The sequence below is a fragment of the Ascaphus truei genome, chromosome 21, assembly GCF_040206685.1.
Source record: "Ascaphus truei isolate aAscTru1 chromosome 21, aAscTru1.hap1, whole genome shotgun sequence".
NCBI classification, from domain to species: Eukaryota; Metazoa; Chordata; class Amphibia; order Anura; family Ascaphidae; genus Ascaphus; species Ascaphus truei.
The window spans coordinates 18,101,911-18,123,371 of record NC_134503.1 but is presented as its reverse complement, the minus strand read 5'-3'; the positions used below and the strand labels follow the sequence as shown (position 1 = coordinate 18,123,371).

General features: G+C 43.8%; 1 long non-coding RNA gene across 1 annotated transcript; it reads left to right on the top strand.

Annotated features, from left to right (window-relative positions):
• The first annotated feature begins 276 nt into the window (after positions 1-276).
• LOC142472400 (uncharacterized) lies at positions 277-20,029 on the top strand. Its single transcript, XR_012789678.1, has 3 exons — positions 277-452; positions 5,441-5,583; positions 19,783-20,029. It is a non-coding gene; the product is annotated as an uncharacterized LOC142472400 (long non-coding RNA).
• Positions 20,030-21,461: the final 1,432 nt, after the last annotated feature.

Genomic DNA, 21,461 nt, shown 5'->3' with positions numbered 1-21,461 from the left:
GGGGAGAAAGGGGAGTGGGGAGGGAGAAAGGGGAGTGGGGGAGGGGCTGGAGAGCAGTGGGCATATGTATTGTCATAATTTATGTATGTGCATGCCCCCCTCCTCCGGGCGTCCGTCCCCCCGCTGGTTCGGCGGGTGGTCGCTCCCCTCGTTCGTGACTCGCCCCCCCCCCCCCCCCCCCCCCGTTCCCCGTGATTTGCGGCTCGCCCCCCCCCCCCCCCCCGTTCCACGTGACTCGCGCTCCCCCCCCCCCCCCCCCCGGCGCCCGCTTTCCCCCGATGTGCCGTCCGGCTGAGTGAGGCGTGTGCAGGCGGCGGCAGGAAGCGCCCTGTGTGGGCCTGAGGCGCGAGGCCCGCGCCTGAAATAGGAGAGTTACTGGCAGTGGTGTGCCTTACCTGAGGCTGAGGCGGGACGCGCAGTGACTTACCTGAGTGGGAGGTAGCGCCGGGGAGGTAAGGGAGCGGCTGGGGTAGGAGGGCCGCGCTTCCCCTCCGTCTGGAGCCGGTGCAGGGCGGCGCACGTGATGGGGGGGGGGGACGGACACGGGGGGGGAGGGGGTGTGTGTGTCCTGTCTGTCTATCTGTGTCCTGTCTGTGTATCTCAGTGTGTGTGTGTGTGTGTGTGTGTATCTTTGTGTGTGTGTGTGTGTGTGTATCTTTGTGTGTATCTCAGTGTGTGTGTGTGTGTCCTGTCTGTATATGTGTGTCCTGTCTGTGTATCTCAGTGTGTGTGTGTGTGTGTGTGTGTGTGTGTGTGTGTCTCAGTGTGTGTGTATCTTTGTGTGTGTCTCAGTGTCCTGCCTGTGTGTGTCTCCGTGTGTGTGTGTGTGTGTGTGTATCTCTGTGTGAGTGTATGTGTGTGTCCGGCCAATGAGAGGTGTGCGGGGGCGGGCCAAGGGAGCCAATGAGATTGCCACTAGGGACACAGGGAGGGACACAGGGAGACACATACAGACCCGGACACATAGGACACTTTCACAAATATATAGTAGAAGTAGATATAGCAAAGCATTAACTATAACGGATGCTGGAATAATGAAAGGCAAATGAGGGCTAATCATAGCACGAAATACCAACTAAAGCCTGTTAAGGTTAACATGGGCACTTAAACTTACATTAGCTAGGTCATACAGTACCTAAACTTGGTGTTACTCACATCCGGACCCTGAAATACTGTAGAGCTTCTTCAGAGTTTGGGTGGGTGTAACACAACAGTTGGGCATAACTGATCTAACAGAGTGTTATTTCCCTCTCCTCTCTCTTAACTTGAGCAAAAGCGCTATTTGATGGTCTGGACTTAGCGACACATTATTGGAAGATAACACAGCGTTATTGATCTGTAGTTTGGACATTGTATTTTGCGTTTGATTAGCTTTGAGGATAAAATGGTAACTCGGGGAACATAATGTCCATTCCAGTTTTAGGCAACGTCACTTTATGAGCTCTGATCTAATGGAGCTTTGTGAATCTGGGCCGTGGTTGGTTAGCAGACACCTTTAACAGCAGTGACCGCCCTACAACATCCGTACAGAAAATCCACTGGTAGTCATGGGCTGTTAAGCACGTGGCCCACAAGGTGTCGCCATACGGGCCGCACCCGCTCATCAGACAAACTCTGGAACCAGGGGGTGAAGGGGGGGAGAGCTGGGACAACTGTCTCAGGCCCGGCGGCTGCACGGCCAGGTCGCCCCGGCTCTGAAAGTTCTGATGATATGTGGTGAGCAACGTAAAGATTGTCCATAAAGTTCTGTACAGGTAAATTCAGATATTAAGGCAGGCAGAAAGACATAATTATTGTTCTTTCTCTCTCTTCTCTCTTTCTTCTTTCTCTCTTCCTTTCTCTCTCTTCTCTCTTCCTTTCTTTCTCTCCTCTCTTCCTTCTTTCTCTCTTCCTTTCTCTCTCTTCTCTCTTTCTTCTTTCTCTCTTTTCTCTCTTTCTTCTTTCTCTCTTTTCTCTCTTTCTTCTTTCTCTCTCTTCTCTCTTCCTTTCTCTCTCCCTTTCTTTCTCTCCTCTCTTCCTTCTTTCTCTCTTCCTTTCTTTCTCTCCTCTCTTCCTTCTTTCTCTCTTCCTTTCTCTCTCTTCTCTCTTTCTTCTTTCTCTCTCTTCTCTCTTCCTTTCTCTCTCCCTTTCTTTCTCTCCTCTCTTCCTTCTTTCTCTCTTCCTTTCTCTCTGGCATGATTTATCGTGGAACAAAATAGTTATACATTGCATAGAGCTTTACCAGATTAGGTGCAATGAGGAAGCTACATCTGCTTTAGTTTGAAATTAGGAAAAGTAAAATAGAAAGTAATTTCCTCTCAGTAGAAACAATGGTCCTGCTAGCTAATGACAATATGCGCACTGCAGGATTTCTAAGGGCAGATGAAAAAATCTAAAGAGATCTCTACATAATACAATTTTTCTTTCCTGCCTTTATCTAAAGAAACTTTAAGGCAGATTCTATTTGTAACTATATTTTTTGCTTTGTTTTATAGCTTGCCAAACCATCAGAATCAAGCTAATGTGCACATTAGTTCATAAAATAAATGTGTCTGTGTATACACACACACACACACACACTTTACCCAACCAAGGTCCGATGAATAAGACTCGGCACTGTAGAAAGATTTTTTTTAAAAAGCCTTTTTTGTGGTCCAATACAAAAAAATACGTTTGGTTCCGCTAAGGCGCCACCCCGAAGGTCTCCGAGCGGAACCAAACTTTGTTGTTTTTTTTGGACTATGCCTTTTTAAACATCTTTCTATAGTGCTGTGTCTTATTCATCAGACCTTGTTTGGGTGAAATATTTATCTTATTTTATTTGTTTTTTTGATGCGTGCACTGGCCATTTTTGGTTTTATACATGTGTCTATTATCCTCTATGTACACACACACAATCACACACACACAGTATATACATACACACAAAAGTGGGGTTGCAGCCTCTACACCACGTTTTCCAATGATTTCCTCCTCCCATCTTACTTCTGGTTGTCGTCTTGGTCTTTTAATCTCTGTTGGAATCTAGTCAAGTACCATCTCTGTCCAACGATGGTCATTTCTTCTTGTGATATGTCCAGCTCACTGCCATTCTTATTTCTTGAGATGATGTCATAGATTTTTGTTTGGTTCCGAGTCATTCATTCCTTTTCCTGACACTTCAGTTAATACCCAGCATGCATCTCTGTCTAGTCTGAAGCTTCTAAATTATTTTCGCATTTAGGGTCCAACTTTGACATCTATGCTATAATAAACACATCTTGCCATTGTTTCCTTAAACAATGTTTTCATCCTTATAGCAAAAACAGCCCTTTTTTTCTCCTTGTGACTGCTGGAAGTATGATATAAAAAGGATGGAGAGTTTGAGACACCATTTCTAGTTGCGAAAATAAGTAATAAGTAAACTTCAGCATTTTTTGCAACTACAATTTGTGTGTCTCTGTCCTTTTTATATTGTACTATGTAGTGCAGAAGTGGGCAACCTATTTTTCAATGTAGCCACAGGTGTGGCGAATGAGAAGTGAAAATAGCCACACAATGTAAAAATTGAGAAATTAGGTTGCTCAATCGAACATTTAAAACAACACACACTGTTCGTCTGCTTCCCTCACCTCAGCACTATCACCTGCTGCTGCCTCACTCACCTCAGCGCTATCACCTGCTGCTGCAGCCCTCACCTCAGCACTATCACCTGCTGCTGCTTCCCTCACCTCAGCGCTATCACCTGCTGCTGCTTCCCTCACCTCAGCACTATCACCTGCTGATGCCTCACTTCATTGATTCATTCAGAAAGCGGGAACCAGCACACGCCGTCAGGAAAAAAGTTTATTTTACTGTGGGAGCTGGCAAACTCAAACTCGCCACACTTTCATGGCCAACTCATCACTTGTGACGATTAGCGACAGGGTTGCCCACCTTGGATGTAGTGTATATACCGCTACTTGGAATTTAGGAACACTGATGGGCTAGCTTGCACCAAGATAAACCTTTTTCAAACAGCAAATAGGCAACAGTAGTGCCTCTGTATATCTATATATTGTATGAAGTATAAGATGCTTGTTCCTTACATTTCCTAAAATTGATGAATTAAATAGAAATAGCTGTGTTCGTCCAGTAGCGATAGATGGTTGCTTGGTGCTATTTCTCACTGTCCCTTTCATCCATTTATTGCCCTGTCTGTTTATTTACTATTCTCTCTGCCATTCCTTCTCTACCTTATCTGCCTTATATTGTTATCTTGGTATTCACATCTGTGTTAAATTCCTGAAATCTCTGTAAATCAGTGCTGCTGAGGAAGAGAGAGAACTCTCAAAAGCGTGTCCTAAAATATCAGTTGTTAGCAGGGACGGTTTTACTAATGGTGTGCCCTTAGGCACTCACCTTTTTGCCTCGCTGCCGCCCTCCTCCCGCAGCGTTGCAGCGCCAAATTACCCCGCGATGTCATGTGGTGACACATTGTCATGGCAACACGACGCCGTGACGTTGAGTGTCTTGGCACACGCGTCACCATGTGACGTCGCAGTAGGTGAAAGAGGAGGGTGGCGATGGAGCACTGGCCCTCTGAAATCTTCCAGAGGTGGCAAATGGAAGCGGCGGGGCGCCGAGATGCACCCCCCCCCCCCGCAACTCCTCAGTTGAAGACTGAGCCACTGATTGAGCTAACTGTGCTGAAGCTGAGATATCCTCAAACCCTGACCTGTTGGAAGGTCTTGAGGATTGGAGTTGAGTGCCCCTATTTTAGATGACGCAAATGAAGCGCGTTTTAGCGGAGCTCTGCGGTTCTTGCCCTGTTTGCGGCTAGTCTACATCTCATTCATGGTCCCCATACTAACACATGCGAGTCATAACCAAAGAGTGTTAAATCTGTCCCAGTCCTTAAACAGGCTGGACGCGGGCTCCTTTGTGACTAATGACGCGAGTCTGCTTTAAATCTGACATCCCCAGGCTACGATGCTCGCTAAACAGAGAAGAAAGGATTAAACGCGGCGCGCTGCCTGTCCGTGATTTGTTTATAGTAATAACAATCTGGTTTTAATCATAGATAAAACATCTACAGTATCAGGGCTAACCCATTCAGTGCTAGAATGAACACACCATGAATGAGACCAGCAACAAAGTGCCGTTTACCTCTCACTCATAGCACTAAGCGTCTATGTTGTGTGCGCCTTGTTACATACATCGCTGGCGGTGTAACCAAGCTCCACACACTGCACATTTGATGCAGCATATAGGGTGAATGACACCTTGTGTCACTGTGACAAGATGCATTGTGGGCATTTTGCCTGTGTTAGCATAAGTTACGTCATTTACGCAGAAGAAATGCAACAAAAGGATAAGTGTATTCTGACGGTGTTTTTTTTTAATGCTGGTTATATAATGTACTATATAATGTACTATATAATGTACTATATTATTATGGACGATCCGGGGTGATTAAATCGAAGCTCACCTTGTAATTTAGGTTTCCAGTCTTTAACAGAAAAAGAGTGAAAAAAAACACTACCAGTCAATCATTTTACACTTCCGGCTAAAACCGATACAAAATCAAAATGGATATCAACGTACGGGTCCTCTCTTGAGATAAAGAGATAAAGATATAACAAGGTAAGTATGAGGGGAAAAAAACACACGCACTGTTATACACCAAGTTCACAGAAATGTTCCATTTTGTTTCATTGTTAATACTGTTACAAACTAGGAAAAAAGAAAACAAAGAACCTAAAAAATAAACATGTTTTTAGAAAAATATAAAGACAGCGGCGAAAACCTGAATCCCTATTTGTATTTAATACATAACTGAAATCCTCAGTGGCCTAGGATAGAATAAGAAGTATTTATTACTTTTGAGTTCAAGATTCTCGATAGCCAATGAAATCTATTCTACTAGAACTGTTTTGTGTCCTCCAGGGCACCGTAGATGTTGGTTTAGCCATTAGGCTGGAGTAGCTGGTGGCTTCTAAGGCCAGGTCCCCGCTGGCTACTGCAGCGCCTGCTGTGGCGGACGCTGCAGGGACAAGAGCCGCCCCTCAATGTGGCTGGCCTGCTGCGAGGGGGGGCCGCCGCGCCACGCGTCTTTCAGGGATACCTGAAAATGGAGCTGGCCACGGGCGATGGAGCGCTAGGCCACGTCCCCCCCCGCCCCCCGGCGGTTCAGCCAATGAGGGCGAACCTTCCGGGTGACGTCACGCTCCCCCTCCCCTGTCTTTCCCCCTGCAGCTCACTGCAGACCGGGGGACTTGGCCGCACGTGCCGCCAGCCTCGCTGACATGCGTGCAATGCAGGCAGCAGGGCCGCAGCCTAAGAGAGAGAACAATGGATGGAACCATGGGCTTTGTATATTGGACTGATCTGTCAAGGAGGGTTTTGAGTTGCTGTTAAAGAGGCGATCCAAGCATGCAATTTTTGGGCGCCATTAATTTCAGCTCTGGGGACCCCCTGCTTCCAGAGATACAGACCTCATACGGGGTGCAGGTAGTCGGCTAGCAGTGTAATGGCGGAGTTTCAAAGCTCCGGCTCCCTGCCGGCCAATAGGAAGCCGTGACATCATCAGGTTCGATTTCCTATTGGCCCATGTGATGCACAAGCTTTCGACTTTTCCGAGATACCAGCACCACCTACGGAAGTCTGTATCTCGGGAAGCAGGGTGTCCCCAGAGCTTAAATTAACGCGGCTCCGCTCTGGAGACCCCCTGCTTCAATCGTATGTAAAAAAAAAATAATAAAGGCTTTGATTGCTTTTTTTAATGTTTTTTTTTGTAATAGAGCTGGGATCTGTTTTCCTCCTCTGTGTTTTATGAGTGGTACTGTATAACGGAAAGCTGCAACGTCTGGTAACTTGGGCCTCAATATATCTGAAGAACAGACTTGTGAGATCTCCAGAGCCTGCATACATGTTGTGAATAATAAGGTCCAAAATATACAGGAAAATACGTGCGCCCAAAAATGAAAGATACTTGCGAATGCAGAATCTCAATGGTGAAATCTCATAGAAATGAAGTGAAAAGATTATCTATAAATAGTGGTCAAGTAATAAATATTGTTTTTTCATCCAACGTTTCGGTCTCACACAGAAGACCTGTTGTGTTTAACCAAACCGTTGGATGAATAAATATTAACCGCTTGACCACTATTTTGGAGAGCTACAGTTTTCGTTTCTATGTGAATAATAAGGTAACACAACTAGAGATGCTCAGATCTCGTACAGTTCGGATGGCGCAATTTTTCAGCCATTTTTTAATTTTGACGAGTTCTGGGAATAGTTATTTTGCTCTGACGTTCACAGAAAGTCACCGTAGACACCACATTTCTGCCAGGTTTCTGCAAAATTTGTGTCGTATTCCGTGACTTTTGCCAAAATGATGCGGCAATGCCATATTTAAAGGTTCTTGTGACCTGGTGCAATTCTCTGCAGTAAGCAAAATGTAAAAATAATTTTAAGAGGGTAATGGCCATTTTGGTGAATTTCAAAGGAATAATGGGGGGAATTCATAAAGCTCTGCTAAGGTTTATTGGAGATCAATATGTGTCTACTGTCAATCAAGTCAACGCATGTTAATGTTAGATCGATCTCCGATAGCCCTTACCGGAGCTCTGAGAATCTCGGCAAATTAGTTGTCAATGTTTGGGCAAATATTTGCAAATGTTGATGACTTTTTCAAAATGTTCACACATCTCTAATCACAACCTGCCACACACCTCTACTTTCTCAATACATACTCCTTTTCCTGTCTACTTTTATGTATGAAGCACTTACTCCTATTTATGTTTTTATTTATAAAAAAAATGTTTTACTAGGAAGTAAATGAAAATTCAAGATATATTCAGCACAACAGAAAAAATGTGGGAAAAAAGCTGATACAGTTACCGGTGCTCCAAGTCCAAGGGAGGACCTGTGAATCATCCAGTGGATCCAATGAATAGCAAAAAGATGAGCCAGGGACCTTTGGATTTTTCAACTTCACTTGAGAAGGGTCAACAGAGAGGCCAAAACGTTGTGTGTACTTAGGGCACAAAAAAGTTAAAATTTGTTGAAAAATCCAAAGGGCCTTGGTTCATCTGTTTGCTATTTACTAGGAAGTAGCACATTGAGATTTACCTCTCGTTTTTAATTATGTCCTGGGCACAGAGCTATGATGACAGATACATGGTTACATTCATTTAACAGAGATTATACATTATATTTAAAGACATTTCATGGGCAGTTAGAGATAATATATGCTATTGACGTATGTAACAGTTACAGACAAGATTAAAATGTGAGACAGCTGAAGTCTTCAAAGAACGTAACTGGAGGCGGCTCTGAGAGTCTCGGGTAGATTGTTCCAGTTGGGAGGTGCACGGTAAGAGAAGGAGGAGCGGACGGATTCTTTGTTGCCGTGAACAGTCTTTTCGGGTCAGATCTCAGGAGATACTGTAAGCGCTGCATGGGGTAGGGGTGAGGAGCTGGTTCCGATAGGCTGGGAGCTTGCCCAGAAAGTATTTGAAGGTAATTTCATCTAGTTCTTGGAGCATTTTGCAGTGTTATTGTTACATTGTAGGACAAAGTGACATATTGAGTTGTAGAGGGTGTCTCCTATCATATTTATTACTGCTGTAAAGTGCTATGTACCGTACATGGATAGCGCTATACAAATAAAGACATACAAACAAATACATTTGGGCTTGGAAGCCCCTATTAGTTTTTTTTAGTTACTCTGCTATTTTATACCTACTAACAATATTTACATACGCTTTAATATGGCCTGGGGCACAGCATCCAAAGGAGCTAAAAGCACAGGCTTACAATTTCAGCAACACACGCATGTGTGCTTTCTCTCGGGTAGAGAGGCAGATCTAGTCATACCATTGTCTATCTCAGAGACTCTGCGTCACACTTTTAGTGCTAAACAAATAGTACACACCTACACAAAATGTGCATCTTATGTAAGGCCTCGGACATGGTCAGCGCTTATGTGCTGACCCGTGCTGACCCATGCTTCTGCTCGGCACTGAGCCCCTGCAGGCGCAATGAGAGCGGCTTTAGCAGGGGCTCGCGCACGCTTACGCACGCTTGCGGAAGCGTGTCTCACCGAGTCTCGAGATTTTCCTGCTTGCCGGAGCGCAGGGCCGGTCACGTGAGCGGTTTGCCCAATGAGGACGAACCAGCTCCGTGACGTCACTGGCCCGCCCCCGACACGCCCACGGACGGCGCGCTGTGTAAGGCCAGGGAAAGCGCCTCCGCACTGTTTTGGGCACTATGTCCCAGGCCTAATGAATGCTTCACACAGCTGACACATCATTCCTTGTTTGGAATGAATTTTGACACATTACGTTACAGAATTATGTTTATTTTTTTAATTGATACCTGGTATTAGTAAATCCTGCAATTCATTTTTATTTAAATTATTTTTTTTTTTAATATTACCTATATAATGGAACATCCGCCACGTCAGATAAACTTTTGGTTGATATATAGCAACTTCTGCACTAGCACTATTTACATGCTTTTTAGGGTTTATGACGCGTCGGGCTTTGCTCACTTTTGGGCCTGCAGAAACGCTCTTTTTTTTTTTTTAGTACACCCCATACACATCTGTACGCCAAGCGCAGTCTATTTCTGTGCGCTGATGGAGCAGATGGAGACATTTCAGGTTAGTAGGTAGGTGCTCACAATCGCAATTAAAAATGAGATTATAGTGTGTGCCAATTTTGCACCCAAAAAAGCCATTTGTAACACTTAGTACTCAGGATCCCATGTGTGTATCTCTTTATCCCCTCTACCTACTTCCTCTTCCTCTCTACCCCATTCAATTACACCCTGTGCTCTCTCTTTATCCCCTTAGTCTTTGTATCTCTCTATCTCCCTCATTCCCTCCATCACCCACTTATCACCATTTCTCCTTCCTGTCCCTATAGAGGTTTCTCATTAAACGGTGATAGTTCTGATCAGGACACCAACTCACGTAAACTTCTATTGACTTCTATGTGAAGTTTGATAGTTCCTCAATCGGCACTATCGCAGTTTAGTGAATAACGCCCTGAGTCTTCATTCCCTTCTCTTCCTCTCGCTCTGTTCTGTCTATCTCTTCCTCTCTATCCCTCTCCACATCCCTCTACATCTCTCTCCCCGTCCCTACCCTTGTCCCTCTCCCTCTACCCCTCTCCCTGCCCCTCTCCCTTCTCTTTAACAGAATCCCAAACAGCTAAATGGGCCACTTAAACTCCGGTGTTTAAATCCCTCTTATTATCTTATCCATTTAAGAGTGAAATCTCCATGTAATTTCAATTTAAATTCATTACTAGCAGCTGCATTTACTAACCTCTCCACCCTCCACAGCAATGAGGAGATGTGATTTTGTTAAGAGCCTGTAAGCCATCTGTATAAAAAAAAGAAATTGCATACGCACACATTTACACACGCACATTTACACACACGCGGTGACATAACTCACAAGTGCCTTTTATCGCAACACATTTGAAAACATTTCTTTAATGGAGAGAGCGAGGCTCAGATAATGAGGCCTTGCAATCCAGCGGACACTTTCGCTGGCTGAGCAAATAATACGGCTTGACAATAGGCCGTCGAATTGACATGGATATAATTTGTGGTAATTTTCTGCCCGTTTTGCTTCGGCTTTAATGACAGGGATTTGACAGGGAGGGATTTAAGGCCTGTCAGAGGAGCGAAGTCAATTCATATGCAAGCTGGCTTCAGCTAGCCAAGGCAAAATGCAACGTGAGGAGGGGCTGGCAGAGATGTCAACATCCAAGGATATTTTGGGGTGTTCCGGCCTACAAATAAAATGGCATTTTAATGGAACAGCGGTGATTTATATTAGTGAGACGCCACTGATGTCTAAGAGATTCCAAATCAGCGGCACTGCCAGAAAATCAGAGCGTTTACATGTCTGAGCGAACACCGTTAAAGAAAAACGGGGCCTAGGCACGAAGTGTGGCAAATGGCATTTGTGGTGTCAAATTGACACACGGAAATCTCCAATGTTGTTGCGCTTGCCTGCGCCAACGCACTAACCTTGTGTTTCTCAATGTGCGCCTTAAGTGTCACAAATGGTTTTAGTCAAATATTTCTGCGCACAGATAGAAAGTATATGTACCGAGGTAGTCACAATCGCTGTCCCCGGCGTTGCAGGCCAAGAAGCAAAAGGCAGCGGTGCTGTATAGACGGGGTCTGCCGCGATCACGCTGAGGGGTGGTCCATGCTTCCGAAAAAGCCTCCACCCCCCGCCGCGTTAACCCTCCGGTGTGTAGTGCCCGCCGCAGTCTGGTGACGTGATAGACAAACACTTATCCACTCGGTGGCCCCAAAGAAAAATAAATTGTGGCTAACGTCCAAAGAAACAAAAGTAGCCGCATCTTTGTTTAAACCATGGTTACATTTGTTTAAGGAAGATAATTAGATTGGTAAATTCTTGACAATTTTTTGCTAGATCAGCTACCAGGAATTGCACCTTTAACTTATGTTAACTTGTAAGACTCAAATGCAGCATAAGTACAAATTTTTTAGTACAGGTGTAGCCACCCGCAATGGTCAAGCAGGGGCGCTATTTCAGTTTTTGGTGGGGGGGAGAATAGGAGCGGGGGTGGAAGAATCGCTGTTTTTTTTAACAATAAGTAACTTTGCCATCTTGGCCTGCCAACCCCATGCACAGTAACAACATTGAAATCCAGGGCGCTAGTTTAGCTGGTAATAAAAGTGCAAAGGTCAGCAGGATATTTCACATTGAAACGGAATCGATGGAGGATGAGAATAAATGAGAATATTTATTTATTTATAAAATATTTTACCAGGAAGAAATACATTGAGAGTTTCCTCTCGTTTTCAAGTATGTCCTGGGCACAGAGTTAAGACAAATGATACATGGTTACAAATACAGTTACATAAGTGAACAGGGTATACATTATATACAAGACAGTGCATGCACAGTATGAATATGAATTGAAATTGGTTAGAAATGATCATTTGGTTTGAAGCTGTTGTGCCTTTCCTAAATGACGCCTCTGCAAGGGCTCAGGGTTCCCAAAAGGCAAAACAACGGCTTCTGGGGGCCACAGTTTAAAAAAGATTGGGGACCACTGTATTAGAGCGTACAGAGTGCTTCTATTTGTTCCTTTACATACCAGAAGTACCATTACTCACATGTTTATACATTTAGACAGCCATGTTCTTTCAAAATAAAAAATGTAGAAATACTCTCTCTCTTTCTGCTCCATGAAAAATCTTTAAATCTTTCTATAGTATAAATAAAAACGCTTCCCCGCAATGTTTAATAAATGTAGACTTTTTAGATGATCCGGCACTGTAGTACTAAAAAATGTTTTAGGCTAATTCAACCACTGGTTACAGGGTGCGGTACTTTTGACAACCCGGTGTCTTATCCCCAAACCCCTGCCCCTCCCCACCCTGTAACTCGAGTTTACACTATAAAACGGTTCCCTTTAATCTCACTCTCCCCTTTATGCACCATCCACTTCAGTCACAAGTGGAACAGTTCAGTGCAATTAGTGACCTTCCAAGCTGTTAAAGCAACATCACTTTGCCTATAAAAAAAAAAAGAGCCGGGAAATAAAAATAGCAGAGCAAAAGCGATCTCCAGGCGAGAGATTGGAAGGTGAAAAGTTGTTCAGCGGAGAGGGGTTCAGTTCAGGGGGAATCTTAAAGCAGCAATCCTAACTGCTAGCTTTTTTTAACCTCCCCCTCCAACTTTTTTCTTACTAGATGGAAACCAAGTAGGTCCCAAATGCTAAACGGTGCTATTTTCAGCTCCTGATTCCAGAGATGCGTAGTGGTAAAGGTACCTCCAAATAAAACGGCAGCTTAAATCTCCTGTGTGACGCGGGGCATTGCCACTTCCTATTGGATGGCTATTTACATCCCAGAGAGAAAGCAGGAAGTGATACTGGTACCTTGACTGGTAGGTATCCCGGGACCCAGAGGGTTCATGAGGCTGGAAATAGTGCCCCCTGTTCCCATCCTGTCGAAAAGAAAAGTATACGTACCTGTATATGGGTATATATATTTGCAGCTGACATTGTTATTTTTGCCACAAGTCCAGAAGACCTCCAGCAACCAATTGCAGAGCTTTCCAAATCAAGTAAGAATATATCTGTATGAATCTCAGTAAGACCAAAGTGATGTTCAACAAATATCTCAAGTCTGTAATGATTGAAATCAATGGAATTGAACTAGAAGAAGTTAAAGACTATGTCTACGTTGGCGGGCAAATAACAATGGATGGAAACCTTTTGAATGAAATCAAAAGGAGAATGAAGATGGGATGGAGCGTATTTGGAAGAAACAAGACAATATTTCAAGGGAACCGAAAGTTTGACCAGTGAATTCTGCAATACGTGCTGACGTATGGATGTGAAACTTGGACCCTAGATGCGAAGATAGTTCAGAAGCTTCAGACAACGCAAAGAGATATGGTTAGATGCATGCTGGGTATTACCCGAAAAGACAGGAAAAAGAAAAAGAATTAACGGGTGGGAAACCAAACAAAACTCTGTGACATTATCACAAGGGGAAGAAATTAAAAGGGCAGTGGGCCGAATATATCGCAAGAAGAAATTACCATCGTTGGAAAAAGATGGTACTCGACTGTAATCGAAGTGAGATTAAAAGATCAAGACGACGACCAAAAGTAAGAGGATGAAATCAGAAGATGTGTTGGAGAAACGTGGAGAAGAGAGGCTGCAACCAGCAGTGGATAGACAAGGGCTACTAATCTGCCCCTCTCCTGGCAGAAAGCCCTGGTAAGAGCAGGCCTGCCAGTAGTCAGCATGGGGTTTCCCCCCTCCTTGGTGCTGCACTTGAGTGACAGTGGGAGGCGGTGACATCAGGCCTGAGCATGTCCAATCATGAGACAGACCTGGTATCCTTCTACTGGCTGTACTTAAGGACAGTGCCGACCCAAATTTAGTAATGTCTCTACCCCCTTGAGAGAGGCAAGTCACACAGCCAAGAGCCTGAATATTGGGCCTTCTCTTGTCCTCTTGCTTCCGGGGGAGAGTGAGTGTGAACCATACCTATGTCGCTGCTAGAGGGGCAGGGAAGAGCTGGGACTGCTGCGGGTTCCCTTGGCCTGTAGTGAAGGTCCAGGGACAATCCTTCAGGGAGTAGCTGACAGTTGCTGCATTGGGCAGAACCCTGCTGTGTACTGTGCTGCACAGAGTGAGACAACAAACTGTTCCTGTTATTATACCTCCGGCCTGGTGTGGGATCTTACTGGGGGAGAGGTAATCGGTTCTACTGTGGGATCATCTTCAGTTCCCTGGAGCCTACGGCAGATGGAGGCGCTGCACTGCTAAAGCTATGTAGGGTATGAACCCCAGAAGCCTAGTCCTGTGTCCCCACTACCATCGGCAGATGGCCAGATCTCCCGGAGGGTGGGGAAAACACTGTTACATACATATACAGTTAGGTCCGGAAATAATTGGACACTGACACAATTTTCATAATTTTGACTCTGTACGCCCCACAATGGATTTAAAATGAAACAACCAAGATGCAATAGAAGTGCAGACTTTCAGCTTTAATTGAAGGGCTTGAACAAAAATATCGTATGAAACGTTTAGGAATTGCAACCATTTTCATACGCTGTCCCCTTATTTCAGGGGCTCAAATGTAATTGGACAGATTAACACAATCATAAATAAAATGTTCATTTTTAATACTTTGTCGAGAATCCTTTGCAAGCAATGACTGCTTGAAGACTGGAACGCATGGACATCACCAAACGCAGGGTTTCCTCCTTTGTGATGCTTTGCCAGGCCTTTACTGCAGCTGTCTTCAGTTGTTGTTTGTTCATGGGTTTTTCTGCCTTAAGTTTTGTCTTCAGCAAGTGAAATGCATGCTCGATCGTGTTGAGATCAGGTGATTGACTCGGCCATTGCAGAATATTCCACTTCTTTGCCTTAAACTTCTGGGTTGCTTTCGCAGTATGTTTTGGGTCACTGTCCAATCAACTTCGCTAAATTTGGCTGAATCTGAGCAGACAATATATCCCTATACACTTCAGAATTCATCCGACTGCTTCTGTCTTCTGTCACATCATCAATAAACACTAGTGACCCAGTGCCATTGGAAGCCATGCCTGCCCATGCCATCACACTGCCTCCACCGTGTTTTACAGATGATGTGGTATGCTTCGGATCATGAGCCGTTTTTTTCCCCCATCATTCTGGTACAGGTTGATCTTAGTTTCATCTGTCCAAAGAATGCTGTTCCAGAACTTGGCTGGCTTTTTTTATATATTGTTTGGCAAAGTCTTATCTGGCCTTTCTATTCTTGAGGCTTATGAATGGTTTGCACCTTGTGGTGAACCCTCTGTATTTGCTCTCGTGAAGTCTTCTCTTTATGGTAGACTTGGATAATGATATGCCTACCTCCTGGAGAGTGTTCTTCACTTGGCTGGATGTTGTGAAGGGATTTTTCTTTACCATGGAAAGGATCCTACGATCATCTACCACTGTTGTCTTTCGTGGACGTCTAGGCCTTTTTCTGTTGCAGAGCTCACCAGTGTGTTCTTTTCTTCTCAGAATGTACCAAACTGTTGATTTGGCCACTCCCAATGTTCCTGCTATCTCTCTGATGGATTTTTTTTTTTAAGACTAAGGATGCCCTGTTTCACTTGCATTGAGAGCTCCTTTGACCGCATGTTGTGGGTTAACAGCAACAGCTTCCAAATGCCAATGCCACACCTGGAATCAACTCCAGACCTTTTACCTGCTTAATTGATGATGAAATAACGAAGGAATAGCCCACACCTGTCCATGAAACAGCTTTTGAGTCAATTGTCCAATTACTTTTGGTCCCTTGAAAAAGAGGGGGCTACATATTAAAGAGATGTAATTCCTAAACCCTTCCTCCAATTTGGATGTGAATACCCTCAAATTAAAGCCGATAGACTGCACTTAAGCACATATTCATTATTTAACTGTAACATGAATTAATTTTGGTAAACAGCCGAAATAACAAAACCTGTATCAGTGTCCAATTATTTCCGGACCTAACTGTGTATATATGTATATATGTATATATATACATATATATATACATACATACATACATATACACACACACACACATATCAAAAAGAGCCCCTCACCCCCCTTAATTGTGAAATGCCCAGTTCTTTTTGTTTAATGTGACTGGGATAAGTGATCTCCCCATGTATGTTATGTTAGTTCTGTTTAAAATTAAAAAAAAAACCTACGTAAACACCGCGTGATTTGTACTGTGTGTTTATTTGCTTGGAACGTGATATTTTAGAAGCAAAAAATATGGCGAGATGAGACATTTTTTCCCACAACTGCCTTGTCAAACCGCGTGACTTGACATACACAATACTGCAGCTACTAGAACACCAGAGAAAGTCTGGTCACTGCGATGACAAACACTCTCCTATATAGAGAGAGACCCATTAAGAAATGCAGTTTGTAATTGATCGTCAAAGAAACAAAAGCAGCCAAATCTTTGATCTTAGCACAGTTAGATTAGTTTGTGGAAGCCAATAAGATTGTTAACAGGTTGTTTTTTTTTGGCCAGCTGCATGGGACTGCACCCGATTGTCATTCTGTAAGGGAAACGCCACCATGGCCCATGTTTAGATATTTCAACCTTCACTGATTTCCTGTGAGTCTTACTGATTTGGAGTCAGTTTTACCATCAGCCGCCTCATAGTCTTCAACGGGGTCTCATTATGGATGGGCGGCCCTATTTCTCGCTGTCCCTTTCATCTATTTATCGCCCTGTCTGTTTGTTTACCGTTCTCTCTGCCATTCACTTCCTATATCATCTGCCTTAGATGGCTATCTTGTTTCTCTTTTTACATCTGTGTTAAACTCCGGGAATCTCTGTAAATCAGTATCGCTGGCTTTAGACGGAGAAAGTGTGCGGTTGCCGCACTGTTCTTAGGGGGGTTCTCTTTACAAGACATTGCTGAATAATTTGTAGTTTTATTTGCAGATTAGTAATATATTCAAATGTTATATAGATACGTTAAAAAAAAAAAAAGGTTGGGCACCTTTGTAGAAAGGAAAGGAATACAGGGATATACCAAATACGTAAACATGGGAAGGATGTTGATCCAGGGAGTAATCTGATTTTGGAGTCAGGAAGGAATTTATTTGTTCATTTTATGAGATGATTAGACGATATTTAACTGGGGATTTTCGTTTGCCTTCCTCTGGATCACTATACTGTATGTACGAATATAGGATAAAGTGTCGGTCGTGTAAATTTAGCATAGGTTGAACTTGATGGACGTATGTCTTTTTTCAACCTCATCTACTGTGTAACTATGTAACACACAACATTTTGGGAATCACCCTTCCTCAGGTGCAATATTTACCTGCGGAAGGGCGATTCCCGAAACGTTGCGTATTACTAATCTGCAAATAATTCAACAATGTCTTGTTATTCAACAATGTCTTGTTAAAAGACTTCCTAAGAACAGTGCAGCAACAGAAGGCTTTCTCCTTCTACTCTGATTACGTGACAGAAGAGAGATCCCGTCCACCTTTTAATGCCGACTCGTCACACACATAAAAGAACATTTAAATTGCAATTAAAGATTTACGGGGTGCGGTAAGATCACAACCTTATCTTTTCAGAGAACTCAAAAGCGTGTCTTATAATATCAATTGTTAGTCCAAATTAAAAAAGGTACCACCTAATACTGCAGTACTTATTTACTCTGCACTGCTAAAGATCAATACATCAAAGCCTCAGCTGCTCTAATTAGCCAAAAGCTCCAGGTTTCAACCAATGGCCAAAGGAGACGGTTTCCTATGCTTCCACACATGGGTGTAAACAAGTACAATAGCTGCAGAAGGTTTTTCATAGGTGCATAACATGGTAAGTACCCGTTATCGGTACATTTAGTTTAACTGCTTTGAGATCTGTTGCAATCCAACATACTACTTTTCATTCCTCTCTGGCCAGCACTTTTCGGGACCACCGCGGAAGCCTTTGGGGGGTGCTGCGGCTGGCTTTGTTTCTCTATGTCCTAACACCAGCCCTGTCACAGTACATGTGCAGGGAATGTCCCTATGGGCCATAGCTTTCTCTGTGTTTCTGTTACCCTTTGTTTACTAAGAGCAGTTGGAATGTAAACCAATGTGGTTTTGGTCTGATTAAAGAAATCCTTTCAGCCCAATCAGAGCCAGAATCACACCGGCTTTCAAACAGGGGATGTGGAGGGGGAAAAAAAATCCAGATCAGATTCCAAATTGGCCCATACTTAAGAATGACCAGCAATAAGCCATTTAAATAAGGCAAACACATGCATGCAATCCTTAAATGAGCTTTTGCTAAGGCTTATTCAGCATGAAATAGCAAATTGGGTTGTTTTTGGCACATCGGCTCTCTGAAAACTTGGCTTCTGGGTGGAACCCCAGCAGGGGGACTGCCGAATTAATTTTCTTCCTTTGCTTATTTTTATATTACATCGCCAGTATACACAACATTATACAAGGTTAAAAAATCCAATATTAGTATGTCAGGGGTGATGGAAGAAGGAATAGTCTAGTCGTGCTCTCCCATAAATCCAGATTTCCTGAGTAGGGCCCATATTCCTAAGAGGTGCTATTCTATAGACACCTTACAGACAGGTCACTTGAGCGAGGCATATTTACTTAGTGCAGGGAGGTGTGGTATGGATGAGTATATTTAGTAAATTATACCCTACGTGTTCTTCAGTACTCTTGAAGCAGACACCTAAGTGGTTTCAACATCTCCGTACACTATAATTTCGTCTATGAACAACCCTAATGGTGGTCTGCTTGCTAAAATCTATCACAACCTACAGTGCAATAAAGCTACACGTTGGAATCAAGGCAGAGCCCAAAACTGGATACTCACATTAGCAGAAACACCATCTAAAATTGCACTGCAATGTACATCTGCCAAGTAGCTGTAAGTGAAGTGTTATAAGGATGAGCCCGTCCTGATTTTATGTCCATGTTTGCTGGTCTCTGTAGCTTCGGTATAATAGTGAAAGACCGACCTGCATCGTTATCAGATTGTTGACCTAGAGTTAATTGGCAGCGCCTGCTACAACCTGAAATTCCCTCTGGAGAGCGGTGACGTCACCAACTCTCCAAGCATGAGCGACGGGTGTCCGCGCTATTTCGCAAGCGCGCGCGGGGGGGGGGGGGGGGCGTTGCCGGCAAGCTGAGCGCGGTTCAAAGTCAGATTTTTTTGTTTACGCAAGCGCCAAGCGTGGGTGAGCGTCTGTGCCTGCGCACGAGCGCTCGCGCTCTGCGTGAGCAGGGACATAAAAATTGAAATAGCCAGAAGCAACCTCGCCAAGCACCGCACGCTCAGCGGCACAGTGGACTCGCAAGGAGCACGCAAGGGTGAGACTGGCAGAGGAAGGGGCCTGAACATGAGCCGGACTCCAATATTCTGCAGGACATGGCTCTCTCCTCTCCCCCCCTTCCCCCCCCAACCAATATCATTAAGATTTGGGGGTTCTGATGTTCTGGGCCAATATACAGCATTTTAATGTGCTGATTACTATCAATGTGACTTCATTGAGGTCTATGAGATGCTAAAAATCAGTAAGACTGAATTCAAATCAGTGGGACTCACTGGAAATCCCTTCCAGCACGGGGTGACTTTGTACTCTAGTGCTTAGCAATGCATGCTGGTCACTCTGGCAATAAAGAGGTTAAGCTCGCAGTGAATTAAAAAACACAGCATTCCATTAGTGCTGGAAAGCCATATAAAAGCTCTGCGTTTGCACTTTACCTCCATAAACATTAACAAGGGATCATCATTAAACATGCCTTTGTTTTACAGAAGAGGAAGATAAGGATACTGCACGTCATGAGACTAAACAGGGATCTGGGGAGATGTTCCTGGCGGATACACAGCAGGCCTGGCTCAGAGAGAGGCCGCTATCACATGCAGGTATCAGAGCCAGAAGCGAGGTGAGATTACTAGGTACGGCTGCACTGACCAATTCTGCCTATTCACAAACGAGGCTCTCTACATCTATTTATTTTGGACTCATTTTTTAGGAATAAAATACACTCTCACATTTTAATCTGGTCTGCAACTGTTACATACGCCTATAATATATATTTTCTTTAACGGTGCATGCAATGTCTTGTATATACTGTAATGTGTACCCTATTCATTTATGTAACTGTATTTGTAACCATGTATTATTTGTTTTAGCTCTATGCCCAGGACATACTTGAAAACGAGAGGTAATTCTCAACGTATTACTTCCTGGTAAAACATTTTTATAAATAAAATTAATAAATAAAAATAAACTTTAGTTTTTTTTTAAACCGGAAACAGGAAAATAACTGGACAGGGGAAAACAGACATCTTACTATTCAGTATGGGGAAGAAATCTTTAAACAGATAGTTTCAGCAGATAGAGCAACGCGTTTCGCCAGGTTCTGGCTTCCTCAGGCTCTTTGGATTGGCTTGTTGCGCCGACGGGTTGCTCTATCTGCTGAAACTTTCTGAGCCTCGGTGGCATAATTCATGTACTTTGCTAACAGACCTTGTAAGGGTAATCTCTTCAGTAGCTTACTCCTCTCTCCTCAACAGCCAGCCCCATGTGTCTACAGCCTGGGGTTTTAACACACCTTGATTAGGCAGCTGGGATCCAACTAATGGTCCTGAGGTTCCCAGCTGAAGTTAACCTAGTCACTGCTGCACTGCAGACTAGACATAGGTCTGCCAGGCATATAGCTGGTGGCTTTTATTTACCCTGTCACAAATATGTTATAATATTAGAAGTTTAAATGGTGGTGGTAAGGCCTGCTAACACCTGTGAGTTTGACACTAGCTCACCTTCCTCTGAGCCGCAAAACATATTTTCTGGTCGAGCTGCATGTAGGATAGAGCAAAACACGGAGGAAGATGGATTCTAGCGTTCCTGGAAACATAGCTCATCCAGGTTATTTCCATGGTTGCAGATTAGCTCTTGTTTTGTATCCTTTTTCTGTGCTGTAATTATCTATTACTGAGAATGTCCTGGTAGGCGATTATATGCTGTATACATTATAGATCCTCATCTTTCTATTTCCTCCTAAACTTGGCCTAGTGTCCCCTTTTTCCATCATAGTAAACATTTCTACCATCTATCCTGTCGCCAAAGCACATTGCCAAGGAGTGGAATTGAATGCCCCCCTTTCCTTCTCTACTCACATTCATAGCATGGCTATCATTTGATGCTTCTTCCTCTGTAACATTGCCACGATTCGCCCTTTCCTCTGTCGATTTACTGCTAAAACTCAACTGCATGCCCCTTATCCTTTCCTGTCTGGATTATTGTAACCTACAGCTAACAGGCCTCCCTGCCTCACAACTATCTCCTTTGCAACTATGCAACATTCTGCTGCTAGAATAATTTCACTTTCTCCCAAAACAGTCTCCGCTCATCTCCTCCTTAAGTCCCATCAAGTTTCAGATAAACCCACAAAGTTCTCCTCCTTACCTTCAATGCTCTCCACTCCTCC